This window comes from Malurus melanocephalus, unplaced genomic scaffold (assembly GCF_030028575.1).
Source record: "Malurus melanocephalus ecotype Western Australia unplaced genomic scaffold, MMel_1.1 scaffold_607, whole genome shotgun sequence".
In the NCBI taxonomy this organism is placed as follows: Eukaryota; Metazoa; Chordata; class Aves; order Passeriformes; family Maluridae; genus Malurus; species Malurus melanocephalus.
In genome coordinates this window covers 234,960-241,572 of record NW_026623839.1, presented here as the reverse complement: position 1 = coordinate 241,572, position 6,613 = coordinate 234,960, and the positions used below count along the sequence as shown (strand labels likewise).

At 50.5% G+C, this 6,613-nt stretch overlaps 1 protein-coding gene across 1 annotated transcript in view; it reads right to left on the bottom strand.

Annotated features, from left to right (window-relative positions):
* The window catches only part of PLXND1 (plexin D1), a 72,980-nt gene that overhangs the window by 59,342 nt on the left and 7,025 nt on the right, over window positions 1-6,613 (bottom strand). The window lies entirely within an intron of this gene.

Here is a 6,613-nt window from a genome sequence, read left to right as displayed (position 1 = left end):
TCGTTTACCTGTGCTTGTGAGCAGGCATTGGACTTGTTTGACCCAAAGCAAGAGAACAGACTTGACTGTCCTGTGCTAAATTAATTAGTGCATTTGCAAGTGGTGAGGCCTCATATGATATTTATGCCTCGTGCCCTGCTCAGATGACTTGGATGGATTCAGCAATGCCAGAACATCCCAACAGTGTCACCACCACCAATTCACCTGCTGTCACTCCAGCRGCTTTTCTGAGCTGCACTGGGTGAAGCTGGAGCCACTCAAATGATGGGCACATTTCAAGGGCCACTGCCACATCATCAACAGGGTCACCCCAGGTTTGGCCTGGGGAAGGCCATGGCCACGTTGTCACGCTGTCACCTTCCCTGGCAGGGCTGGCATTCCAGCAGCAGGAACCACAGGTCACCCAATCCAAGCCCCAGCTGTGGGAATCACCAGTAAAAATCCCCAGCAAGAGATACCTGGAGGGCTGCAGCCTACACCCCAAGSACAAAGCCCATTTATGCCTTCCTGAATCCAATCATAACACAGAACATTAACATCATAACATAGAACATAACATCATAACATAGACCTGCCACAGAAGCTGACAATGTCTGAATTTAAGCAGAATAAACACAGGGATTTGAGACTGTATCTGTCAGGGAACGGGAATGTGGTTTCCATCAGGCAGAAGGTGACCATCAGCCTGTCCAGCAGCCCTGGACAGACCCACACAGGGGCTTGGTGACCTCCCTGGCACAGCCATGGCTGGGGACTGGAGGCCATGGCACTGCTCCTTCTCTGTGCCAGAGAGGACAGCAGCAAACCCGAGCAGGAGCTGTGGGATCAGCAAACCCGACCAGGAGCTGTGGGAGCAGCAAAGCAGAGCTGTGGGATCAGCAAAGCAGAGCTGTGGAGCAGCAAAGCAGAGCTGTGGGATCAGCCAGCCCTTGGTGTGTCACAAACAGCTTTGGGTACCCCACAGAGCAGTCACAGTGCACAGCAGCACATTTCCAGGATCACAGGGAGCTGCTGCTGCAGACACAGCCAGGGCTCCTGAATCTGCTGCTGGAGCAGCACAGCCACGGTGCCACTCAAGACAGGCTGGGGCTTCTCCAGAAAAACCCCTGAACCTGGCATTGTGACCCCTGCAGACACCGGCCCGTGTGGCCACCGCTGCTGGACACAGCAACCCAGACTGATGTGAAAAACTCCTCTGTTCAGATGAGTGCCAAAYGGGATAGCAATTCAAAGATGCAGTTCTGCTCACAGGGGACCAGGRCAAAAGCATCAAGTTTGTGGATGCAATGCTGTATGCATTTCGCAGTTTTACCACATCTCAGGCGAGTAAAAAGGAAAATCAAAGCCCGAATTCTAAAGTGTGTATGTTTGCCCTGTAAATGGGCCACACAACTTTTCCTRTCATACAGAGGACATGGCAAGCCATTCATGTTTTTGATTTAATGAATCTTTCCCTTCACAAAGATTTAGAAATTTTTTTGGGTTTATTTACTTGTCTTAGGGATGATTATCTCCAGCTCCTCTTTGTTATTCTTTATGAATTTTCACCACCTGAAGCATACAAGGCTCCTTCCAGCAGGGAAACTGAGGCACAGAGGCATCTCCGGCCATCTGGGACCCCAAGGGATGCTCAGCACCTCTTGTCCACAGCAGCTCCTCGGGAGCTGAGAGCAGCATCACTGCCTGCCATTGTGCAAGACACGGCCCTTTCTTCTCCAGGTGGCCACAATCACGGGAAGTGCCTTATCTGCAGWGCCTGCCCGCTTCTAAATCACGCATTTCAGAGCTCCTATCAGCCTGAAGTGTTTTCCACAGTAAACAGGATGTAACTATTCTAACACAGGCCAAGCTTTATTTTGGCTGCACACATCCTTCCTCTGAAACACCTTTCTTCAAATGACATCAGCTCTTCCAACAGACGGATGGGCAGGAGCCATCTGGTGTTTCCCTCTCCCGGGCCCAAAGAAGGGATGACACTGCTGCTGCCTGCACCCCACAGCAGCCAGGGGACAGTTAACTCCACCACATTACAGTAAACAGGATACAGCCAGGCACATCCTTCTGCAGGCACCAGGCAGTCACAGCTGGGGATGACTGCAACAGGCCACTGCAATGGGTTAAATCTCACTCCATCTTAAATCAAGCTGCCCTATCCTGAAGTGGGAAAAACACAAACATTAACTTTTCTTCCAAAATCAATCTCTTTCTATAATCTGCATTTTAAAACACGCCATGGGCATTTGCTGTATTGCCTCTATTTGTCTTTGACAYGCTCTGGGTATTCAGTAACTCACAGAAATATGGGCTGATTCCAGATCYGAAACCTTCTGCACCCAAAAGGTTTGACTGTGCCACTGTGTCACTGATGCCAAACCTCCCTGGGCACAGGCTGGGGACAGCTGCAGCCAGCACCAGCCAAGCAGTGCTGCTGTGYCCCTGCACACCGGGACATGTGCTACTGCTGCACAACTTCCCAAGGGATGCAAATGAATCCAAATCAAGGGGMCACACTCAAGAGGATGGTCAGTCAGATCAACCCCTGAGTGCGACTGCAGAAACAAAGTACAACAGAGATAACAGATCTGCAGCCACATCAACAGCTCAGCTGTCTCCACAGTGTGAGTTCAGCTCTTTATCCCAGGCCTACAAGGAGCATAAAATGCGATTTCCCCGAATTTCCATTACAGCTCCCCAGCCCTGGGCATGCAGGATGTCCCTTCAGGAAGGAAGTCTGCTGGAAACAGAAGGAGGAAGAGGAGTGGTGAGGCAGCTCTCAGGAAAACCATGAAATGTGCTGATTTCTGCATCCTGTGTTTGTGACCTTAAAAATAGTTCTCAAGCAAAGCTGGAGCTAATTTGTGACTCAGAAGCTGYGGTGCAGAGGAAAGCCCCGAGCCCCTGCTCTGCACAAGGCCATGCACTGCAGCAGCTCCACAGCCCCAGAGTGAGAGGGGAGCCCAGCCCCTTTCAGACTTCTATCACAGAGGATTAAAGTGTTGGCTTCCAGCACRCCCAGAGTCCTGGGAAAATGACACAGCCAGCATCCGATAATCCGCTCCAAACTTGTTGATTTGTGGGACTTAGCCATCATCTTCATAGGCTCAAAATTTGGCAGCTGCTCCCACACAACTGACATTTTCAGGCCATTAAAGGCTGTGATAAAAGGGCTCTAGTTTTATCTCTTGCCTTCCTTAACATAAACCATTAGGCTTTTATTAACATTTAGGTATGACTCAGGAAATTTCTGACTGCAGGGAGAATATTCAGAGTAATTTGGATACCATCTGAAGAGAAYAGCAGGACACAGACTCACACTGARCAGTAGGACAGGCTAAAAACCAGTGGGGAAATACAGCCCAGAATGGACAGGGCAGATTTGCCAAGGCAGCCTGGCTGCAGCGCGTAACTGAGGAGCACAAGCCTTGCTCTGGGTCGGGCAGAGCCCAAAGCAGCCCCACGCCCCAGCACTGCCCCCAGAGCTCCCCTGGCCCCAGCACTTTGTACACGGTCACACCTTTATCTGCTGCAGTGTCACAACCAGACCTGCCAAAACCAGGCTTTTTGGGATGCCTGGAGGAAATGTCATCCTCAGACAGGACTGCACTGTTGAGTCACTTGAGCTGTGAGCGTCTCCAACTGCAGWGCTGCTCAAGGGCAGGTATTAACACAGAGCTCCTCGGAATTCCCAGGATGTTTCTGAGGCAAAAGGAGGCAAATCAGTGTGCATTTGTGGCCAAGCAAGGCACTCAGGCTGACAATCTCTGACAAAGTGAATCTGGACACATTTTTCTCAAGACTTACCAACAGCTCAGGACCCCTGCAGCACTGCAGAGATTCTTTAAAGAAAAAAGGCTTAAAATGACACTTGCACTCTGGTTTCACTGTTTGCTTAGAGCACAAGTTCCTCAAGTGAAGAGGCAGCGGTTTTGGTGTGATTTGCCTGCTTGCACAGTGCCAGCCCTGGCCGAGGGTGCTCTGTGAACCATTAATGAGACACCAACAATTGTCCATCTCAACCTCCTGTGTCCCTGCACGGAGCTATCGCTCKTCTAAAACTCATTCTTCCCTCTCTCTGCCCTTGAGTCCAACCTTTTTTTTCCTGCTAGCTCCTAAATTTAACTCTGGACAGCCTCACACGGGACTGGTGGCTGGGGTGAGGAAGGGCACAATGCACAGGGACCTGCTAGAAATYAGGGCACAGCGAGCACAGACTGATGGCTGGGTTGGGCCAAACCACTGCAGCAGCAGCCATATCCACCTCCAGCACAGTTACAGACCTCAAACCACCAGAGGTGCGAGGGTTTGAATGCTGGAAGAGGCTCTCAGTGCCCCAGGTCATGTTCGAGGGTGAAACTCAAGCTCCAAGTGCTGCTCAGGCACACAGCACACACGCTCACTTGGCTGCTGCCTGCCAGAACCTACCTGAGCAGGGGGACAGAGCTGGCACAGGATCAGGGCACTCCTGGGCTGCAGGCAATGCAGACACGTGGCTGCCAGGCTTTGCACAGAGCTCCTCCAAACACCCTGGCCACCCTGCAGCCCCAGCATGGTCCCCTTCTCGCCCCACACAAATCGGGGATCCAGCACCCAACAGAGCTTCCCCAGCAGCGTGACTGAAGCAGCGAGAGCAGCAGCACGGGCAGCTGCTCAAAGCACAGAAACACGAACAAGTAGCACTTTTTAAACTAAAATTGCACATCCTTCATGCTGCCGGCAAGACTGGTCAAGCTTATTATGTTAGCCTTCATCCTGCATTAAATACAATACTTCAGATWATACAATCAAATATGCCAGGAATGGGCAAGCAGAGGGATTAACAAATATGCTCCAGAGGGGTTGTCACAGTTAGAACAGCACGTGTTTGAGCAGCAGGAGTTTGTATGTCCTTTAAATTCAACGCTGTTGAATTTAAACAAATTGAAACTCGGCTCCTCTCCCCACTCCCTGGGGACAAGGGCTGAGCAGATCAGCCGAGTGTGCCTCATCTCAAGGACACCCACTCCTGCTCAGAAACCCCACAGACACCTCCCCCTTCAAAACTGCTCACAGTAAGACACTYGGTTTAGTTAGGCTGTACTTTCTCAGTTGTTCTTTCCTTGGGAGAGCCCCCCCTCCACCACTCAACGTGYGTTTCTCATTTACATTATACTTTGGCTTCAGTAACCAACCTCAGTGTATTCAAACTCCTTTCTACAGAGAAGAGTCCCAGGTGAACCATGAGTTTGGCTCCTCGATCTTTGGTCGTTATTATTTCATTACTGCTAGTACTAACACTTAGCACTTYGCATGCTCAAAGTGCTCTGAAGGCATATCTGTGCAAGTCAAGTTTGAAAAAAGCATCCATTAAAGTAACAACTTCTTACCTAACACAACTGGTCTTTTGCATGTGTCAGTTCAAATCTATTTCATTTAGCAGTAGTTTATGGTAAGTGTTTTCCTACATTTTCCTCATTAGTTCTGCTGAATCAATTAAACCCCAAGATAATGAGCAGAACTCTACCCTTCTTTTATGAATCCTAAGTAAAACCCCCAAGATAATGAGCAGAACTCCACCCTTCTGTTATGAATCCTAAGTCAAACCTGCCTCTGTCCCCCTCTGCACACCTCCTGTCCATCACCAGCTCCACAGCYGCAGCACCAGAGTCCAAAAAACAAAGCACCACCACTTTCAGCTCTCCCCTTCTTCACTGAGTGCTATCATCACTCTGTAAAATGTCCCTAACCCTTCCTAAAATGGTCATTCCACACACAGTGTCACAACAGTGCAGCTGAACAGACACCTGTTGGGTTTTAGAAGGCATAGTAAGGTGTTTCTACAGCATTTCTGGGCACCCATACACATCTCATGGTGCCTTATTCACTTGTTCAGACACCACCAGTCCAAACAATCTCCTCATTCAATCACTGTAATTGAGATTTTGAAACATCACAAAAGAGATGGCAAATCATTTCTATCCACCAAGACCCTGCAGCTACTGGGGCTCCTGGGGAGTGGGTTCACATTTACATGTAGGCGTCAAACACCTGCCCTGGAAMACCCTTGGCTTTAACCAAAATGACCCTTCTCCTGTTTTCCACCTAAACTACTTTAGGTAGTTTAACTACCCGGGATTTGCTAAGCTGAATGGATCAAAGCCAGTGTGAGCTCGAGGTACCAGGAATGACCAGGTCTGCTGTTGGCAGAGCTCTCCAGAAACGGGCAGAACGACCCCCAACCCTGCCAAGGGACCAGCACACACTGTGCCCACCCAACGAGTGCCCGGCAGCAGCACAGGGCTCCCAGAGCAGGCAGGCACTGTGCCACAATCAGGAGACAGTTTCTGTTCCCTCAAGTGGCACCACTTCCCATTTCCAGGCACAGAAACTTTTGCCACTTTGACCGAATTTCCCTTTGCAACTTGGGACCTGTCTGAGCTTGAGATGCAAAGCAGGGATGAGCCCTGGGGCTCCCAGGAAAGCATTCCCAGCACTCCCCTTCAGCTCAGGGGCACCGATCTGCTGCTCAGGAGAGTGCCCTGCTTGGCACAGAGCACAGGGGGATGCTCTCCCGGGCACAGAGCACAGGGGGATGCTCTCCCGGGCACAGAGCACAGGGGATGCTCTCCTCAGGAGA